We start from the raw sequence: 22,993 nt of genomic DNA on the forward strand, positions 1-22,993 counted from the left end.
AATGAACTAATGTGTGTGCATGCTCAGTTGCTCAGTTGTGTCTGACTGTTTGCGACCCCAGGGATGGTAACCTGCCAGGCTCCTCTGTCTGTGAGATTTCCCAGGCAAGAATACTGGAGAGGGTTGCCATTTCCTCTTCCAGGGGATCTTCCTGACCCAGGGATTGAACCCAAGTCTCCTACAATTCTTGCATTGCAGACAGATTCTTTACCACTGAACCAGCTGGGAAGCCCAATGAGCCAACAGTATATATTAAACAAGGTTTCTCTAAACATAAACACACATAAAACAAGGTTATGCACCTATAAGTTGAGAAAATTTTATGACCAGAGGCTCACAGGAGCCTAACCATATATTTCTCCCTGAAGCGGTGGTTCAGTATTCACTAATTCAGTGTTAATGACAACTTTATAGAACATAATTACTGCAAATAACAAGAACTGGCTGTATAGCTTTATCTGTTATTTTATATCAAAGTTTGATATTAAGATTATGCCAGCATCATAAAATTAATTAGCAAGCTTTGCACCCTTTAATATGGTCTGTGTGTGTGCTCAGTTGCTTCAGTCATGTTTGACTCTTTGCGACGCTATGGACTGTAACCTGCCAGGCTCCTCTGTCCATGGGATTCTCCAGGAAAGAATGCTGGTGTGGATCACCATGTCCTCCTCCAGGGCATCTTTCTGACCCAGGGGTTGAACCTGCTTCTCCTGAGGTTCCTGCATTACAGGCGGATTCTTTACTGCTCAGCCACCATGGAAGCCCTTAATATGGTCTAGAACAGTTTAAATATATAAATTCTTTTCTTTGTGGCACTCTGTATTCAAAGCTGAATACTCATTTCCTCTTCTATATTTTCCAACCCAATTATATCCACCCATGCTGTTAGAGGTTCTGCAATGAAATGGAGATAATTCATTATGTGTTTGTATTAAATCGCTTATTATTTAAGTTAAATGGTAAATTCCCAATAATATAGTGCTACTTCAAATTTGAATAGGAACCTTACCCTATTATGAATTTCATCCTGAGAAATTAAAATTTGAAGATTAAATCCTAAAGAGATAAAAATCCAAAATTCTCAAGTTACAGTCCAAAAAGATAATATCCAAAGCATTTGCCCTTTTGTGTTAAATATCCAAACAAATTCTTCCTTCTCGCTAATATCTGGTTTTGCCATCACTAGGCGGTCCTCAGTGCTTAGGTAGAGTGAGCATCGGTCAGCACCTGCAGCCTGGGGGTCCTCTGAAATATGTGGTTCATCTTGAACCACAGGTTAAACTCGCCTCTCTTTGAAAAGTCCCGTGTGTTCAAAGAAAGGCAAAACGATCTCAACATTCGTTTTATTTCTAAGTTAACTTTTATTCCAGTATAGTTGCGGTACAGTGCTGTGTTAGTTTCTACTGTACAGCGAAGTGAGTCAGCGATGCTTATACATGCACCCCCTCTCCTTTAGATTTCCTTCCCATTTAGGTCATCACAGAGCACTGAGTAGAATTCCTTGAGCTATGCAGTAGGTTCTCGTTAGTTATCTACTTTATACATAGTAACGCATATATGTCAACCCCCATCTCCCAATTGATCCTACCCCACCCTTCCAGCCTTGGTAACCATAAGTTTGTTCTTTACATCCGTAACTCTGTTTTTGCTTTGCAAATAAGTTCATTTGTACCGTTTTCCCATATTCCACATATAAGAGGTATTATACAATATTTGCTTTTCTCTTTCTGACATACTCCACTGTGTATAACACATCTAGGTCCGTCCACGTCTCTGAACGGCGCCGTTTCATCCCTTGTCATGGCTGAGGAGCAGCTGCATATACGCATCGCATCTTTACCTATTCCTCTGTCGATGGACATTCACGTCGCTCCCGTGCCCGGGACATTGTTAACAGTGCTGCGGTGAACGTAGAGTGCATGCATCCTTTTGAATTCTGGTTTTCTCTGGATTTATGCCTAGGAGTGGGATTGCTGGATCATATGATAGCTCTATTTTAATTTTTTTGAGAAACCTCCAGAGTGGCTGTGCCAATTTGCATTCCCACCAACAGTGAGAGGGCTTCCTTTTCTCTACACCTTCTTTAGCATTTATGGTTTGTAGATATTTTGATGATGGGCATTCTGACCAACTTGACATAATACCTCATTGTAGTTCTGATTTGCATTCCTCTAATAATTACTGATATTGAGCATCTTTTCTTTCTCCCTCTCATCCTTCCTTTCTTTCTTTTTTCCAGACTCCAGAATTTATTCTTTCAGGAAGGTAACTGGAAGGTAAGCTAACAAGAATTTTGCTAGGAAGACTTGTACAACATTTACATAAACCCATTTCCTAGAATGTGCTCTGAGAAAAGAATGCATTGGAGAATAAGTACAAGAAACATGTGTCTGTCGGCATGAAGAGGCATCTTCAGTGCTGTGCTACAGGGACTCTTGGGTGGAAGCCCTCCAAACTTGCTTCCAGGGGTGGTTTCTCTATGGGTTTCTCTATGAAATGGGTTTCATTCCCCATTTCTGTTTCAGCTAGAAGATCAAGACTGCTGTTGCTAACTGTGTTTGGATTCCTAGAGCCCTAGTGAAAATCACGCTTCTATTTAGTCTACTCCTTCATACAATAAGCTGTGCAGTTTCGGTCCTGGGCATTATAGCTATGTTAAAAGTATGTATAATTGATAGATCTAATACAGAGTAGTCGAATATGATAGTATCCTCAGTTAAATATGAATTTCAGATAAACAGCAGATACTTTCTAGCATATGCCACATGCTGTGTGGGATATACTTAGAAACTCAATTTTTGTTTTTGTTTATTTGAAATTCAAATTTAATTGGGCATTCTGTATCTCCATTTGCTCAATCTGGCAACTCCAATCTAGAGCTAAATGGACATCACGTGGTGGGGGTGACTCTTCAGCCTGAGGACAGACACTCCCTCCCTTGGCCTTAATGGGAGTTGCCTTTTGGAGCAAACTGGGCCGGTGCTTCTTACCTGGGCCCAGTAACCACGTCAGCCTGGAGTCTGCCTCGTGCCCTATGGCACAGGTAGAATGCAGCTCCTCTGCAGTTTAATAGCACTGAACATTGTTCTCAGGTGGTGCTAATGGTAAAAAAAAAACCCGCCTGCCAACGCAGGAAACACAATGAGATGCAGGTTTGATCCCTGGGTTGAGAAGATCCCCTGGAGGAAGGCATGGCAACCCACTCCAGTTTTCTTGCCTGGAGAATCCCGTGGACAGAGGAGCCTGGCAGGCAACTGTCCGCAGGGTTGCAAAAGTATCAGACGTAACAAGCAACAGTATGCACGCATGCAAACATTGTTTTCATCGCCAATGCTTGAGATCTAACCCCACCTCAGTCTTTCCTGAAGACTCTATTCCAGTGAGAACCAAGGATATCCTGCACCAGCCTCAGCCTGAAACCCCTCCCCACACAGCAGCCTCCACACCTCTGCCTGGCTCAGGCCCACCAGCCCACACACCAACTGCACTAGGTAATCTTAGCCTGACTGACAGTGTACAATTGCTTGTCTGCACAAAAAGCGTCCCCTGTGTGTGGATAAAACCACGCTAAGTGCAGTAATCTGCCATGAGGTAATGCCACTTGACAGGCTCTTGAAAAACTTGAGTGTTAAACATCTCAGTCAGTCTGTACTAACCCTGACCTAGTGGGACTTCCAGAGTCAGAAGAGAAAGGTAAGAAAGGAAAAAGTATCCCTTCACTCTAGAAGAAATAGAAGTTCGAATGCAATATAGAAAGTGAAATTTGCTCAGTTGTGTCTGACTCTTTGTGACCCCATGGATTGTAGCCTGCCAGGCTCTTCTCTCCATGGAATTCTCCAGACAAGAATACTGGAGTGGGTAGCCATGCCCTTCTCCAGGGGATCTTCCCAACCGAGGAATCAAACCCAGGTTTCCTGCACTGCAGGCAGATTCTTTACCATTTGAGCCACCAGGGAAGCCAAAAACATCGCCCAACGTGAGGCTCAAACCCATGAAGCTGAGATTAAGAGTCTCATGTTCTACCGACTGAGCTAGCCATAAAAAATGCTCAATTTCATTTATAATTTTTTTTGAACTAGAGGAAGGAGATACAGTTTGAGGCCTATATACTTGGCAAAAGTTAAAAGATTTATGGCCTTCCCTGGTGGCTCAGTGGTAAAGAATTCGCCTGCCAATGCAGGAGACACAGGTTTGATCCTCAGGTCGGGAAGATCCCCTGAGGACAGCATGGCAACCCACTCCAGTATTCTTGCCTGGAGAATCCCATGGATAGAGAAGCCTGGTGGGCTGCAATCCATGGGGTAACAAAGAGCTGGACACAACCGAGTGACTAAGCACATGAGACGGCAGCTGGAGACTGCAGAGAACTGTAGCTATAAACAGTACCCTCTATGTGAAGACAACTCTGCCCCTTTTCCTCTAACTCCTTCTCCTCCTTCCTTGTCCCACCTCCACTTAGGAAAGTGTTAGTGAGGGGAAGAGAGTGCCAGATCGAGGTGGAGCATTAATGAAAGCACAGCCCTCCACCCCCACCCTGCTGTGCATTCCTGAACCAAGCCTTGGGGGCTGGAAAGCAAGGAGAGAGGAGGCTGGAACTGGAGGCGAGGTTGAGTTTTGTGTTATACTGGACTGGACTTCTAGCGTCTGGAAATGTGACAGTTCTCACAGCTGCAAGTGAACTGAAAAGCATGGGATTGAGTTGTCACTGACGAGCAGAGACAAGGGAGGTGATGGAGACTTCGTTTAAAGGCAGTGGTGAGAAAAGAAATAGTGCTATTTCCCGACTGTACCCTCCCTCTGTTCAGCCCACTAAGGCAGTCAGTTACACAGGATAGAGTTCTCATTCAATTAAAAAAAATATCTTTGTAAGACTGGTTACGATGGAGAATTTACCTACTTTATCATGGTAACACTGCACTAAGACATGGTGGTTTTGCAATAGAATTTGCAACTCCCAAGCATGACATGTGATCCCCTCAACTCACATTCATGGTCTTGATCACTATGAACAAAACATTTACAAAGTTCCCTTTTATTCACTCCCTTGATTCCCATCCCCTCCATCTTTTCCTAAGAATGGCAACCAAAATTTGTAATCATAATTGACACTGATTTCTCTATGATTTGCTTTCAGCTGAATGACGTGGGTGAGACTAAGGGTCTCTAGGGCAACAGAAACGTGCAATTGCAGACTTTGGTGCTGGCCAAAATTTCAGTAGAACAGTCTCAAATTTTGTTACCAACGTGTATAATTTCCAAATGCCTATAAACAACGTTTAAGACTCAGGAATAGATGATCCCTCCCTTTGAGCAATGTTTACATAAACTTCCCCATTTAGTAGCAACATGCCTTGACTCTTAAAATTTTCCTCCATTTTATTTTTCATATCAGTGTGGCATGATATCAACATCCACCCAAAGATACCACTTTCTAAAGCTGACGTATTTGTACCCCTTCAGTGCCACCCTCAAAACACCTACATGCATCATTGCTCCCCTGCCACGATGCTTTCACTCAACAAATGATTGTCTGCATAATTTTTATGAGCTTGTCTGGACATTAGAAATGTAAGAGCACAAGGCAAACTTGTTGCCTTTATGGAACTTCTGCTATAGTGGGCAGTTAATTAACAATAAATTGAGAGATATAGTAGTACTCTCCAGAAAAGCAGAATCAATATGGTAGCTGATAGATAGATAATTAAGTATTGGCTTATGGAATTATAGAGACTGCAAGTCCAAAATCTGCAGAGCCAATGTGCTGGTTTGAATCTCGAGACCAATAGGCAGCTCTAGAACCAGGAAGAACTTCTGTTCCAGTTTTGAGGTCATCAAAGAGGAGAATTCTCTCTTAAGTAATGAAGGATCAACCTTGTTAGAGTCTTCAACTGATTGGACGAGGCCCATCCATGTTATAAAGAGCAATCTGCTTTATTCAGTCTACCAATTTAATGTTAATTTTATCCAAAAATACCCCCACAGAAACACACAGAAAATGATCAAATATCTGAGCACCTCATGACCCAGTGAAATTGACATGTAAAATCAACCATCACAAGAGATAAAAAGTAAGCTGATAAAAAAATGTTTATGACTTAGGCTACAGAGAAAATAAAGTTGTGATCTTACATGGCAATATGAGAAAAAGTGACCCGGGAAGGGAAAAGATTAAAGTAGCCATGTGTTTAAGTTACTGCCCCAAACTTTAAATACATTAGTATTCAAATGCCATCTTGTGGCTGCTCATTCACATTAGGTTCTATTTATTTTGTGTCATTCATCTCACATCTGTTAAAATCTGTTGAAGTGCCTGTTGGAGTCAATGGAGTTGCTGCCTTAGGCCTCCAGGGTTTTGATCATGTTTCACGTATGTTGTTAGCAGCGATTCCATGCTTGATGGGGTCAGGATACAGGCAGTCATGCCAACTTTACTCCATGTTCTAATGCCTTCTTTGGTTATAATGGATTTAATTCAAGCACACTATAAAATAAAATATTCATGATCAGTGTCACATAAGGATGCCATAACAGAAATATTTACACACTTAGACTAACATACAGAATCACTTTACAACCCCTATGTTTAGTGCAACAATAACATCATTACATAGAATCCACAGGACTGAACCATTTCCCAAATTCTGGGCCTCCATAAATAGCAGTCTGCATTCTTGGCTTAGTGATATAAATCTTTGCATTGTAACTATGCAATCTAATAAAAGACATCATAAAAATGGTCTTGGGCATGGCTCATAATTCATGATTCGTCTCGAAGACACTTTGTCATTATTGGGTAGGTCAAAACTTTAAATTCTTTTCATGCACAACTAGCCCCATCACCTGCATTGTTCAGAAGCTCCTGTAAAGTCAAGAGGCAGTTTTCTCTTTAATATATAAATTATTATATAATATATAATATAATATGTATTATCTTATATTTAAAATAATTATATATAAATAATGTATAAAATATTGTATAATATATGGAGTCAATTGCTAGCTTTCTCTTTAATATATAAAGGTATCAAATTAACACTCTGAACACCTTACACTCACACAGTGCTATCTTTCAATTGTCTCAAAAAATAAATTTTTTAACTCTAGAAATTAGAAACATTATTAAAGAATGAAATCACACTTTTATGCTATAAATAAAAGATTATAGCATAAGTAAAAGGTACAAGTCCAACAATATAAATATCTATGTATATTGGTCTCCTATTGATCATTACCACAGGCAGCACCCTTTTATCAGTTCACAGTTCTGTATGGAGGTCCAGCATGGCTGGACAGGGCTCCCTGCTGAAGTTATCACAAAGATGCAATCAGGGTTATGGCCAAGTTGAATTCTCATTGGAGGCTCTGGGGAAGAGTCATTTTCCAAGCTTATTCTTAGCAGAATTCAGTTCCCTGCAACTGTAAGATTTAAGTCCTTACTTCTTTGACGTGTGGCCCCCTCTGTCATCAAGAAAGCAATGACATGTCAATCAAACTCTTCTCATGTGTTGAATCTCTGACTTCTTGTTGTGCAACTAGCTCGAGAAAATGCTTTGCTTTTAAAGAGTTTAAGTGATCAGGTTAGACCACCCAGACAATCTCCCTTTTGATTAACTTGGAATCAACTGACTAGTCACCTTAATTACAACTATAAAATCCTTTTGCAATATTAAGTGACATGATCACAGGTGTAACACCAGGGGACAGAGACCATTGAGGCCATCACTCATGCCACACTCTGTAGCCAGTACCTAGGCAGAAAGATGGAAACCTTGTTCATCATCTGTGAGTACCTCCCTGATCTTACCCCTTCCTACAATCTTGAATTCTGGGTTTCGCCTGCCCTTACTTTTCTTTCCCCCTCATCACATTTGCACACAACATGAAGTCATGCCATTCCATAGTAAGTACATAACTTCAAACTAGTCTAGCTGAAATAACATGAAAATAACCTTTTGAGTTTTGCATCTATATGGATCCAAGCAGGTGTCATTCATAAATGTCTATTACTGATTATAAGAATAGACCACAGTTATTTTTAATCTATCTTTTGCAGGTAAACATTTGTTTCTGGACAAACTATTGCCAATCATCTTTTTTAAAAACAGGTATAGCATCTATGGGGGTGCTTCTCTGGTGGCTCAGAGGTAAAAAAAAATCTGCCTGCTAATGCAGGAGATGAAGGTTCAGTTCCTGGGTTGGGAAGATCCCCTGGAGAAAGAAATGCAACCCACTCCAAATTCTTGCCTGGGACATCCCATGGCGGGTTTTAGTCCATGGGGTCACAAAAGAGTCAGACATGACTTAGTGACTATACAACAACAACGATAAAAACTTCCTTGGCATTTTTGTGCATATGTCCTGGCTCACATGTGTCAGATTTTCTCAAAGGTAGAATCCTAAGAATGTAATTATGGGGTCAATGATATGCACATCTCTAGTTTTACAGAATGGCAGAAAATCTTTACTGCAAGTTTTAGTTTTGATTTCTAGCTTAATATATAGTGGTCAGAAAACATGGTCTGTATAATATTCTTAGCTTCTGTGTGTGTGTTGACTTTATAACCTAGCAAAAAATCAGTATTCATTAAGTGTTTTGCATGTTCCACTCATGTCCATCAGATAAAGATTTTTTATTGTGCTATTCAAATGTTCTCTGTCCTTACTAACTTTTTTGTTTCTCTATCTAACCTTAGAATCAAAGTTTCCTGAAGGTAAGGATTTTTGCTTATTTTATCCACTATTGTACTCTCAGTGCTAGTACACAGTGCCTGCTCAGCCGCTCAGTCATGTCCAATGCTTTGCAACCCCATGGACTGCAGCCTCCCAGGCTCCTCTGCCAGAATATTCAGGCCAGAACACTGGAGTGGGTTGCCATTTCATCCTCCAGGGCTGGCACATAGTAGGTGCTCAATAAATATTTGCTGAAGGAATAAAGACATTTATTGTGAAATATTGAGAAATAAGTGCTCTAATCTTCCGCTATCCTGCTGGGTTGTTAATTTTTCTTCATACGTCTCAATATATGCTTCACTTATTTTGAGGCTATGGTAATAAGGGCATAGAAGCATAGAGAGTGCTCTATCTCTTAGTTAACTGAGTCTTTTAATGTTATGCAGGAACCCTCTTTATTATCAGTAATGAATACTAAAATATTTTGGTATCTGGTATAAATAAAGCAACACCAATTTTATCTTACTGAGTATACCATTTTTTATCTTGAACTTCTAATTTTTCTGAGTTCTTATGTTTTAGATGTATCTTTAAAAATTGAATACAGCTGAATTTTTTAAAAAGTCTGATCTTTCTTTTTTCTAGATAGTATATAGTATCTTTACATTTATTGTTTAAATATATAGCATTTATAGTTATTCCTCCTGTATTATTTTATACATTCACTTATCCAGCCTTTACAATGATTTTCTACCTCTAATCTTGTCTTTTGGAATGAAACAGTTCTCTTCTCCACTCAGTTAATGGTTTTTTTTTTTTTTTAAATCAATCTTTATAGGCTTCTCTAGATATTTTAATAAGCATATTTAACAACTCATTAATATCCTTCCCCTCTTCCTGAGTAATATAAGAACACTGAAACATTACTTTGATCATCTTTTTCTCTCAATTTTGATACTACTTTATTTTTAACACTCAACTTAGATATTATTAATGTTCACATTGACTGATGTTTGCTTCTTTACCACCGATTTTTCTCTTTATTTTTTCTTACATTTTAGATTACCCACCTGGGATCATTTTCCTTTTTCCTGAAAAACAGGCATTAGAATTTCTTATAGTGGGGGCCCCTCTACTGTTACCCAACAGTTTTATGTTGGTTTGACTGAAAATGCTTTTTTGACCCTTATTCTTCAAAGATAATTTTTGTAGGTATACAACTCTTAGTTTTTTTTTTTTTCTTATTGCATTAAATATATCTTACCACTGCCTTTGGCTTTCAATGTAGCTATTAGGAAGTAGGAAGTCAACTGACAATTAAGTTGCATTTATTGGTGTTTAGTATGTTATTTCTTTCTGTGTATATTGACCAAGACAGTGGTACTGGAAAAAAATAAACAAATCACTAGAACAGATTAAAGTGTCCAGAAATAAATCCACAGAAATACCAACAACCAATTTTCAATAAAGATGCAGGCACAGAGATTTTCTTGGCAGTCCAGTTGTTAAGACTCCATGCTTCCACTGCAAGGGACCTGGGTTCAATCCCTCGTCAAGGAACTAAGATACCATATGCTATGCAGTGTGGCCAAAAAATAAAAAAAAGATACAGATGCAATTTAGTGGTAAAGGACAGTTTTCAACAAATGGTGCTAGAATAATTGGGTACCACATGCAAAAAATCAAGTCAACTTTCACCCATACCTTGAACAATATACAAAAATTAACTCAAAATGGATCAAAAATCTAAATTTAAGGCCTAAAATGATCAAACTTTTAGAAAAACTACATGGGGAAATGTATGTGGCCTTAGGATAGGCAGACATTTCTTAAATATGACACCCAAAACACACTCTGCATAAGTACAAAATGATAAATGGGACTTCACAAAAATTGAAAATACCTGCTCTTCAAAATACACTGTTAGCAAAAAAAACACATACTACAGACTGGGAGAAAATATTTGCAGTTTATATATCTGATGAAAAACTTATACCTAGAATACTTAAAGAACTATCAGAACTCAATACTTGAAAAAAAAAAAAACCCTTGACTAAAAAACATGACATAAGATTTCAACAGACCCTTCAACATAAACAACTTATAGATGGCAAAGATACATGGAAAGATGCTCACTCTCATTAGTTGTTAGGGAACTGCCAATTAAAACTACAAGACAACACTATTCACCTACAAAAATGACTAAAATTAAAAAGATGAATGGGTAAAGAAACTGTGGTAGAACTATACAGTTGAATGCTATCTGCCAATAAAAAGAAATTATGCATGATTCTCTAAACAGTTATTCTGAATGAAAGAAGCCAGCCAACAAAAGTCCATGGTATGATTCCATGCATACAGAACTCTAGAAAACAGAAACAGATCTCTTGGAATAGGAAGCAGAATGGTTGCTTAGGGCGATGGTTAGAATCAGAAGGGAAGGGTCACAATGAAGCAGGAGAAAACTTTTGTAGATTATAGCTGTGTTAGTTAGCTTGATTGTGGTGATGGTTTCATGGATGTATAAATATATTAAAACACATCAAATTGTTTATTTTATACATGTGCAGTTAATTGTATAACCGTTATACCTTAGTGCATTGCTTCCAAAAATGGTATAACAATTATACCTTAGTAAAGCCATTCAAAAAACAATAGAAAGCAATTTACTCTGGATTTTATGAATTAAAACATACCAAATTATTTACCAGCTGCCTCAGCACCTGCAAATGGATGCATGCCACAGAGGGGAGTTGTCTCAATGGTTTTGCTAGTGAAACTCAGGTGAACACAACTGAATAAATAAAAAGATTCATGCATTGTCTTTTGTTTATTTCATTTCTTTTCTTATGCATTTATCATAATGTTATGAGGAGTCACAAGTGTCTGGTCAGCTGCAGGACTATAACTCTGACCATCTTTCTACCCATTTCTTCCCCTGGCCTTTCAACCCTGCCTCAAATTACCAACCACTCTGAACTTTCTATTTAGCATCCTCTTGATATCTTAGAATATTTTTATCTAACATGACTTAAAAAAAAGATGTTTATTCTAAGTGTATTTTTTAACTTTAAAAAAGAAAGAGTATTATGCTTATAGCAGTACTATTCACAATAGCCAAGAGGTGAAGTGAAGAAAAAGTCACTCAGTTGTGTCCAACTCTTTGTGACTCCATGGACTATACAGTCCATAGAATTCTCCAGGCCAGAATACTGGCGTGGGTAGCCTTTTCCTTCTCCAGGAGATCTTCCCAACCCAGGTCTCCCACACTGCAGGCAGATTCTTTACCAGCTGAGCCACCAGGGAAGCCCAAGAACCAGGAGAGACTTACCCAAATTCATCTGCAGTCCTCCAGGAGGCAGATGGGCGCAAGGGGCCGCTGCTGGTACCAAAGCTCCAGTTCCTCGTGGAGTCCAGTGGAAGGAAGGAAGTTTACTCTGGGTTGCTTAGTCAGTCACCATAACTGTCGACTGAAAAAAGATGTACAACTTGAGAGTTGTGAGCCAAGAGGTGAAAGCAGTCCAAGTGTCCACTGATGGGAATGAACCAGCAAAATGTGACATATAACGTACGTGTGTGCACTCTCAGTCACTTCAGTCATGTCCAACTCTTTGCGCTTCCTTACCATTTGAGCCAGCAGGGAAGCCCTTCCAGAGGCTAGAAGTCTGAAAGCAAGGTGCTGGCAGGGCCCTGCTCTCTCCTGGGACTCTGTGGGAGAAAATCAGTTGCCTCTCTCCTGCCTCTGGCGATTGCCAATAAGCCTTGAAGTTCCTTTTGCAACTACAACACTCCAATCTGTGTCTCGTTTTCACGTGGCCTTCCCCACTGCGTGTTTGTGTCTCTCTGCATCCAAATGTTTCCTTTCTCTCTGTTTATTTTATTTTCGTTGTTGTTTTTCTAATTTGGTCATACTGCAGGGCTTGGAGGATCTTACTTCCTGGACCAGGCATTGAACCCGGGCTTTCAGCCAGGAAAGTGCAGAATCCTAACCACTGGACCACTGGGAAATTCCCCAAATGTTTTCTTCATAATAAGGACACCAGATACTGGGGCCCTTCCTAATCTAGTGTGATTCTCATCTTAACTGGAGTACACCTGCAAAGACCCTATTTCTGAATAAGGTCACATTCACAGGTAATGTGAATGAGAACTTGAACCACCTTTCTGGGGACAAACTCAGCCCACGACATTCTCCTTCTAAGGTTAGAACTTGGTATATGTATTGCTGAGTCCCTTCACTGTTCACCTGAAACGATCTCAAATTGTTAATTGGCTATACCCTGATACAAAATACAAAGTTTTAAAACTAAAAAAATAATAAATAAATACACACATTTTCAAGTTCCTTCCTTTCCCTACATGCCCTGTCACCTGGGTCTTGTGATATTTCCTAAAATTTAAATTCTCTGTTGTGATATACACAATTTCTCCCTCATTTCATTTAAGTTCACTTTTATTCTGTTTTAACATATTATGTTATCTGCATAGTTATTTGATCCTTCTAACTTTCCATATTATTTGTAGCATCTCCTAGATTCATTCCTCCTCATACTTGAAGACTTTCCTGAAGATTGTGGATCATTGTGTAATGATCCTTTTGAAGCCTTGTATGTCTGAGATTGTTTCATTAAGCTCTGACACCACAAATGGAGATTAGGAAACGAATCCATTTTAGACTTCTAGCACTAAACAATAAAAGAATAACTCTGTGTTTTTTTAAGCCATCTTCAGTTCAGTTCAATTCAGTTTAGTAGCAGTCATGTCCCACTCATTGCGACCCCATGGATTGCAGCACGCCAGGCTTCCTTGTCCATCGCCAACTCCTGGAGCTTGCTCAAACTCATATCCATTGAGTCAGTGATGCCATCCAACCATCTCATCCTCTGTCGTCCCCTTCTCCTCCCACCTTCAGTCTTTCCAAGCATCAGCGTCTTTTCAAATGAGTCAGCTCTTCACATCAGGTGGCCAAAGGATTGGAGTTTCAGCTTCAGTCACCTAGTTTATGGCAGTTTGTTATAGCAGCAATAGGAAACAGCTCAGCTTTCCCTTTTCATGTCAGTTATTCCTGTACACTTGTTACGAGAAGCAGACATCAATTTTTGCAATTATAAAATAATAAAACCAGAAAGGGATTATTTCTAATTACTAAAATGAACTTTTCCTCCTGTGAATTAACATGTATATGTATTACATGTTCAAAAATAAAATATTTACATTAAAAATAAGTAGAAGGATGCAGCTTTATGTTGTTATCCACGCGCTACATAGCAGCCTGACATATACTATGGAGGAATGTGGTGTCATGGGCCCAGGAACTTTGTCTTTGACAACTTCATTTCTGTTTTTTTTTAAAATGTTATTGTTAGTTTATTAGTTTGGTTTCCTTGAACCATGTTCCTGGTAGAAGTATAGCATCTGAGAGGTGCATAAATGGCTTATCAGGGAGACAGGGCTGGGATTTCAGTGTGTCTTTCTGCAGCAGTGTTAACCAGCCATATTGCCAAGAACTTTAATGATGACAAAAAACAAACAAAAAAACCCAACAAAACTTAGTGAGCGTCAGCTTTCTGTGTGATGAGGGTATTCATAGCTTCTCTTCCCTGTTCCCTGGGTACAAAGCTGTGGAAATAACCCCAGATAAATTTGACTCAGTTTCTTCTTTGTTCTTTTTTTTTTATCTTGACAACTCAGCCCCTAAAGACTAGGATATCACCATTGCTTCAGATCCAGCCCTTACAGTATTGTTCCTCCCATCCCGACCACACCACTGCTTCCAGAATGTCCTTTTCACTCCCAGAAACACAATACTGCTTTCTCAGAAGAGGAAGAGACCTTTTCTGTGGCACTCCCTTCCAAGTGACACTCCCTTCACTGGTCCAAACTGAAATTTATGCAGCAGGAATTCCATGATTTTTGTACAGGTAGTTGGCATATTCCTAAATTCAATATTTATCTTCTCTTACCTCCCCTGCCCCAAATTTTGTTTCTTTAGTCTTTTTCTGAGAGTGGTTTTTGGGTCAAGAATGGGAATCAGTAATATGGAAACTCATTCTTATATGTTCATATTCCTGGGCTATCTAGATTTTCTAATTTTCCTAAAATGACCTTATATTGTTTGCATAATTAAAAAATAAATTTCATGTAGATTCATTTCAAATGAATGTCATTAAGTTTTATCCTAGTGTTTTCTAACCAATCAATTAAATGTTGCAACAAATATTTGAGCTTACAAAATGTTTTACGATGACATCGGCTAAGTTGAAATTGTTTAAATAGAGCCATTTTTGTTCCTGTTACTATTAGTATGACAATTATATGAGAAAATCAGAGTGCACTCTACTCAGGAGAATATAGGCAAAAATGATACAATTAATGTTTTAATTTTCTTCTGAAGCATTCTTTTTGAGTTTCAATCCTAAACTGTTATAAACAGGATAAAAACATCAGCATTTAGATTAATAACAGGATTGTTTAAAACATTTCCTTAATTATAATGTATTTAATTTTTTTCTTTTTGCTGTTTAAGGGATTTTTTCTTGTTATTGTTATTGGTTTCCAGAGAAAATCCCTTACTTGTGTTTCTTAAATGATGATTTTGTGTTGTGGGATTCAGAGCTGAAAAATATGGTGGCAGTTATTCTGAAAGACTTTTCATTTTGCTTTATTAAAAATCTGTACTCAAGCAATAGTTATCTTTTAGGAATAGGTCTTCAAAAAATTTAAATCTCTGTGAATCATGAAGAAATAGAAGTTCACAAAACTGGAGGAAGGTCAGTGACTCTTGGAGGAAAAGTTTCAAAAGATAAAAACAAGTAAATACTGCTAGGGTGTTTACTTTCCCTTGAAATGTAGAAAGACTGGAGTCACCTAAGAGCTACATGAACCCAAGATGCTAGTTTTTTCTCACTTTTCTGCTTTTTGAGAGACTGGAGGCACAGCCCACCTGTCACCATAGGAAGTCAAGATGAAGCTTTATCATTTCAAAAACGATCAATTTTTATTTTAACACCTCACACCACACATGATTCAGACCAAAAACCTTAACTCTTAGAGACTCAAAAAATATTGTGGAATTAGTCCTGTTATTAAAAATAATAGCAGCAATGGCAAGAGAAATAAACCAGAGTATCAAGATATGATACCAACAATTATACTCACATAATATAAATGAAGAAAAGGAAGTAGAAACAAGGAGCTAGTCACTATGTGCTAAAACTGGGCATCCTGGAAAGTTGAGCCAGTCATATTTGCAATATGCAAATATTGCAAAGAGGTGGTTCTATAGCAAAGTAATAGAGACATTCCTCAGAAAGTGTTCTGGAACTGAGATGATCTTAGATTTCGGAGGTGGAAAGAAGACAGGAACAACAACATCAAAAACACAAAACGAAAAGCAGAAATGGTGCAAGTAGAAAACAAATCAGCAAATGGTAGATACGTGTACAACTGTCTCAATAACTGTTTAATAAATAAGTGAATGAAGGTTGCTCAGCTGTGTCTGACTCCTGGAGAACCCATTGACTGTAGCCCGCCAGGCTTCTCTGTTCGTGGAATTCTCCAGGCAAGAACCCTGGAGTGAGTAGCTATTCCCTTCTCCAGGGGATCTTCCCAACCTAGGGATCGAGGATCGAACCTGGGTCACCTGCATTGCAGGCAGATTCTTTACCATCTGAGCCACAAGGGAAGCCCTATACCAAAATATTCTAACTGAAAAAAAGAGATCGTCGAATTTTTTTAAAAAGCCAAATCCAATTATATGCTGCCTACAAGAGACACACTTAAATTTGAAGACACTGATAGATTGAAAGTAAAAGGATCAAAACTGTTTCATGCTGTAAAAAGCTGGTGTGTCTATGGTATCAATGTAGACTTCAAGAAAAAGAGAATTTTATCATTTTACAGTGATAAAAGGGCTGCTTAATTAGGAAGGCAAAATTCTAAGTGTGCATGGACTTAATTTCAAAATAAACGTTTATAATTTTATCTCCCTAATTAATCAAAGCAAAAGTTGAGAGAACTGAATGGCGAAATAGAGAAACTCACAATTGAAATTGGAGAATTTAACTGCAGTCTCAGTGACTGATAGAACAACTAAACAAAAAAATCAGTAGAGGTACAGAAGATAACTAAACTACGCTATTAATCACTTTTACCTCAATGGATATTTACAGAGTTCAATTTCCAATACATGGAATGTTTGCTAGAATAGATCATATGTGCTGGTACATAAAAATGTTCAATAAATTCCAAAGGATTGAAATTTTACACAAAATATTCTGTCTGCAATAAATTAAATTAGAAATTAATTACAAAAATATATCTATAATGTCTCCAGGTATTTGAAAATTAATAAACATCTGAATAATATATGGAATGTATAAGCACCCTTTTCTCCTCTGTCTGATTGTCACATGGTTCTTCTTTTATGAGATAAGCGCTGTTGCCAATTTCTCACATATTCTTCTGGAGATAGTTTATGTATTTTCAAATATATATATATATTCTTTATTATACAAATGACAGCCAGCATACACTGTGTTGCAACATGTTTCCTTCATTTAACAAATGAAGTCTTCCTAAAATTAGTATATTTAAAGATATCTTTCTATAATTTGTATATTTAAAGATGTCTTATTTGTTACAATGCATGGTTGAACTATATTTTATTTAAAGAGACTCACAGATTTATAGGGAACAAACTGAGACAGGTCTGGGACCTGGAAACTTTTGCTGCAATGAGCAAAGCTTGCACCTAGACACACCTCTCCTCAAGCTACAAAATACAAAGAAACTGTATGAGAATAAAACTAACTGTGTATATGCACAATTGGGGCAAATTCTGGACCAAAAGATACAAAGCCAAAAAAAACACCACCCAACTGCCGGATTTCTGAAGAGCTGGAAGCAAAAGCAGGGCACTGCACACTCCCCCTGCACTCATCACCACAAAGGGGTGAGCAAACCACCTAAGCCACCCCTCCAGCCTGATCCCTGGACACATCCCTACACCTCACATTTAATGAATGAGCTCCTGTTCCCTCAGAGAGTGAGCAAGGGAGCTTGTTACTTGTTCTTGCTCCCTCCTGCTGCAGGCATAGGAGCCCCAATAAAGCCTTCTCTGAATTTCTTGTCTGGCCTCTAGTCGGTTTCTGTTGCTTGGGGAAGACCAAGAATTCTGGTCAGTATCAAAACTAGTGGTTACCAGTGAGGCGAGAGAAGGAGGGAAGGTCAATACAGGATTAAGGGATTAAGAGACACAAAGAAGCTACAAGAACATATTGTATAACAGGGGACATAACCAACACTTTATAATAACTATAAATGGAATATAACCTTTAAAAATTATGAGTCACTGTAATGTACACCTGTAACATATAATATGGTACAGCAACTCTACTTTAGGATATGTGAGTATATAGAACTCTCTTTTAAAATATGTGGACTCCTGGAAGAGCATCAAAGTAAGAACGTCTCAAAATTCTTTTTTGGAACCCAGGTGATGGAGTTGGTGAACAAGAACAATCAGTGTGTGAAATAAACTTATATCTAAAAATTCTACCAGCAGATACTCCTAGCCACTTCATCTTTGCAGAGTGACTCAGAGCTGTTCCTCTGATATGAGTTAATACAGGGATAAGGGAGGACATGGACCTTTCAGCCCAAGATCCTCATCTCTAGACATGGTACCCATTCTGCTTCTACCACTGAATTTGAGCATAAGCTCTGTGTTTCTGCCTGAAAGCCCAGGATAGTTAATCCCTTGGCAATGCAACCAGATGTGCATATCTTTTAAACTAATGTTCCCTTTTAGCTTGTGAAGAAAATCCCTAATTAAACTCAGCCTTCATCACTAATGGGATGAAAAATTGAGAGCAAGGTTCCAGTCTTGCTCCTGTTTCTGGGATGCCATACTCATACCTAGAGAAATATTCTGTCAACAAATGGAGCCATTACCACTCCTGGGTGTGTAAAATAGTGCTCAGTTTGATCTCAAAGGAAATAACTGTGGAGTGTCTTTTACTACTGGAATCAAAATGACTGTAATCAACGGTTAGCGTTTTTTGGAAGGAACGTTAGGACACTGGGGCTTCCCTGTTGGCTCAGATGGTAAAGAATTTGCCTCCAATGCAGGAGACCTGGGTTCAGTTCCTGGGTTGGGAAGATCCCCTGGAGGAGAGCATGGCAACCCACTCCAGTATTCTAGCCTGGCGAATCCCATGGACGGAGGAGCCTGGCAGGCTTCAGTCCATAGGATTGCAAAGAGTCGGATATGACTGAGCACAGCACACACAATGTACCTTCTATTTAAAAAAAAAATCTAAAGTCAACAAGCTCTGCAAACAAGAGTGCTCCGTCATGGCCGACTCTTTTATGACCCCATGGACTGCAGCCTGTCAGGCTCCTCTGTCCATGGGATTTCCCAGGCAAGAATACCAGAATGGATTGCCAGTTCCTTATCTATGGGATCTTCATGACCCAGGCATTGAACCTTCGACTCTTGTGTCTGCAGCTTTGTAGGTGGATTCTTCACCACTGCGCCACCTGGGAAGCCCCAGCAAAGCACACATTAACATTTGCTAAATCTGGTTCTTAAACAAATCGATGTTTTGCTGTCAATTCTCTGTCAGAAGTATTTTGTAAAAAAATATTATTTTATAAAAGAAAACATTGCATTTTACCCAAATATGATTGTGAAATTATTTTATTAAATTGTTTATCATACACTGTCTTCTTCAATATGACAAAATTAAAATTTAGCTGGCTGCCATCCAAAATAGGTGGCAAATGAGCTCGCTGGCACTTGACACTACTTCCTACCTCTCTGTTCTTTATTGGTCTTTGGCTAGTCTGCCCTTTCTTGGGAGCACAGTGCTGTGGAAAGAACACTGGCCAGGTCAACAGAGAAAACACAGTAACAAAGAAAACTGAATAACAAATAACAGTCTGTTTCCAATGCAAAGGAAGAATGGCACCCCAACTAGTAAGTGTTTAACTCTATCAACAGCTCAGGTTAAAATATATTAACTATAGGCTCTATCATCAGATTTCACTGGGTCAGGGAGATGCATGGGCTCCATGCACAGAAAAGCAAGCCATCCATCACACAAGAAGGCTACACAGGATGCAGTGTGCTGCGGCGGGCCTGCCCCACTCTACAGCCGAGCCGCAGAGCTCTGCCATGTGGTTCTCATCAAAGCCCTCAAAAGTGCATTTCACATCATAATCTAAAGAGACGACCCTAGATTAAATGCAGGCCCGACACACATACATTTCAGGGCTTGGTAGAGGTATTTCGATGGTATAACATATGTAGTCATTTCTGGTACATAAATTGGATTTTTACAGGCCCTTACAGAATCCATAAAGAACCCTCCTACATTTTATATTCTGACAATACTCTGTGTAAATCGTTGACATTTATCCTTCGGCTTGTGTTAATTGGGTGGTATGGCTTCTGTGTCCTTGTAGGATGACTTTGAGATTTTAGTGTTGAGGAGCAAGAAGCGGAGAGGAAAGGAACAAGTGGGCTCCACGGGGGCAGTGAAGCGATAGTGGGGTGGGTGAACAGGAGTGGGGAAACTGACAGGGAAAGGGCAGAGGCACAATCAGAGGGTCCACCCAAACCTAGGAGGCCTCTTCCTCACCTGCTTCAGAGAGCAGCCCCTGCTCTGCATCAATAGGCTCCGAGGATACAGAGTAACAGTCCCCTAAAGATGTTCACATTCTAACTCCCAGAACCAGTGAATATGTTCTCTTCTATGGCAAAAGAGACTTTGCAGAACTGACTTACTTAAGGCCGTTGGGATTGGGAGGTTAGCCTATCACCTGAAGGGGCCCAGTGTAATCACATGGGTCCTTATAGGAGAAAGGGAGAAGGATCCAGCTCACTGAAGGAGATGTGGTGAGGAAAACAGAGATCAGAGGAAGATTCAGAGACAAACAGGCAGATCAAATATCCTGGTTCTGAAGATGGAGGAGGGGCCATGAGTCGAGGAGTGGAGGTGCCTCTAAAAGGCCAGGAGTAAAGCCAGGGAATGGATTCTCCCCTACAACCTCCAGAAGGAAACGGGCCCTCTTGACATGGATTTTAAGACTTCTGACCTTTGGTGCTGTGAGATAATGCAACTGTTGTTTAAGCCACCAAATCTGTGACAAGTTGTTGAGGCAACAATGGGAAACTAGTATGTCTCTCCACTCACCGAAGAGTTACTATTGCATAGCTCCACTCTTCCAAACCTTGATGGCCTCTCCAGGCTTCAAAGTTTGTGTCATTACTGACTATGAGGAAAACCTGTTGTGTTTTAATATGCTGCACATACTTTCCTCTAAACAAATTATGAACTTAATGTGAAAGACTCTCACTGGGGCCACAGAAACGGGTACTATTCCACTTATATGTCAACTGACAAGAAACATGGGAGCCCCACACCCACCAGACAAGGTAGCTACTGACAGTAAGAAAACCCCCCCCAGCAAGAACATCCTCCTTGCCTTTCTTACATAATCTTGGGAATATTAACTTCCAGGAAAACAAAAGTTCTCAATTTGCTGAAGGAATACTTTTCAGCTAAAAGCACTGAAACAAAAATCTCTCCTCATAAACATAAGCATATTTCCAAGAACCACAGATGCCTGAGAAAACATGAAAAAAGAGCTGACACGTAAGGAAACATAATTTTCATAGTAGACCGGAGGAGAATAATCATTAGTATCCTTAGAGAGATGAGAGGTTATCCCAACAAGAAAAATAAGGGTATTACAAAGGTGATCAGAGTAGCTGGAAAATAGAAACAATCATTATTCCTCAACTCCACAAACAAATTTCACTACATAAGACTCATTTGAAAAGACCCTGATGCTGGGAAAGATTGAGGGCAGGAGGAGAAGGGGACGACAGAGGTCGAGATGGTTGGATGGCATCACTGACACAATGGACATGGGTTTCGGTGGACGCTGAGAGTTGGTGATGGACAGGGAGGCCTGGCATGCTGTGGTTCATGGGGTTGCAAAGAATTGGACACGACTGAGAGACTGAACTGAACTGAAGCTGAATTACATAATGGAAATGTAAAGATTAAATTGAACCTGAAAACAAGGGCTGAAGGATTCTTCAGGAATAGAGTGAAAAATAAAGAGCAATGAATTATAAGGAAAAAGAGGCAAGGAAAAACAAGTAAACAGTGCACTGAAAGTCTAGCATGACTTGTGGGGGGAAAGTCATATCAGATACATCTAACTGAAGTTCTTGGTAAGGATAGAGTTATTTAAGTGCCAAAGAAGAAATAAAGGAAGAAAGGAGGAGAAGGAGGGAAGAAATGAGGAATGAAATAAGGAAGAAATGGAGAGAGGGAAGAAACAAAGGAAGGTGGGGAGGGAGGGAAAAGGGCAAAGTGCAAAACAGGTTACCTACAAATTTTTAAGTAGACTAGCATATGACTCCACATCTGCAAGAAATCCATAGAGCAATATATTATATCCATAGCAAAAATAATTTTAAGCTTGGGACTCAAATACAGAACCAAAACTTCATATAATTTTGAAGGCAGAAAAAGAAAAGATATTTTCAAATAGGAAGATTCTATAGAAAGTTGACCTCTCCTGGAACCCATTCCTGTGGAATTTCTAGATGGCGTACTTCACTAAATAACAATAAAGTTGGGGAAAAGCCATCATGGAGTTCAACAAATAATGCAAAGTAATGAAACCAGTAAAATCATGACATTTTTATTCTATATGGCTTTGACGCACAATACAACTTAGGAAACCATTACTTGAAAAGTAGAGGAATCAAGGTCTTAAAATAATAAAAATCTGCAAATATCAATTCCACATGCTTTTAAGAAAGTCAGTCCAATGGGTAGACAAAAAGAGGGATTGAAGTGCCAAATTGCTGACTGTTTAGCTGCTGAGAGAAGATGGTAAAGAAGATGTTTTTTATAGAAAAACATAAGGTTACCCATTTGGAGAATAATAATAAGATGTATAACTTTCAAACCACAAAAATATTGAAAAAGGAAGGACAGAAGGGAGGAAGGGATGAGGGAGAAGGAGGAAAGGAAACAGGAAAAGAAATAAGAACACATCAGTTTAAAATGAAAGTAAAATAAATGGGAAATATAAACCAAGGTAGGAAGTATAATGCTAAATATTTCAATTAATGTGGCAAAAATAAATGGGTTAAATCCAGTGTCTCTGGGAGGGCAGGGGGATTCTTAGACCGAACCCAAAATAGAAAGCATAAACAACTTAAGAACACACACATAAATCACTGTCTACAGAATACACACATAAATCAAAATGCTACAAAAATGGGGAAAAAATG

Source organism: Capricornis sumatraensis, chromosome 15 (genome assembly GCF_032405125.1).
Source record: "Capricornis sumatraensis isolate serow.1 chromosome 15, serow.2, whole genome shotgun sequence".
Classification (NCBI taxonomy): domain Eukaryota; kingdom Metazoa; phylum Chordata; class Mammalia; order Artiodactyla; family Bovidae; genus Capricornis; species Capricornis sumatraensis.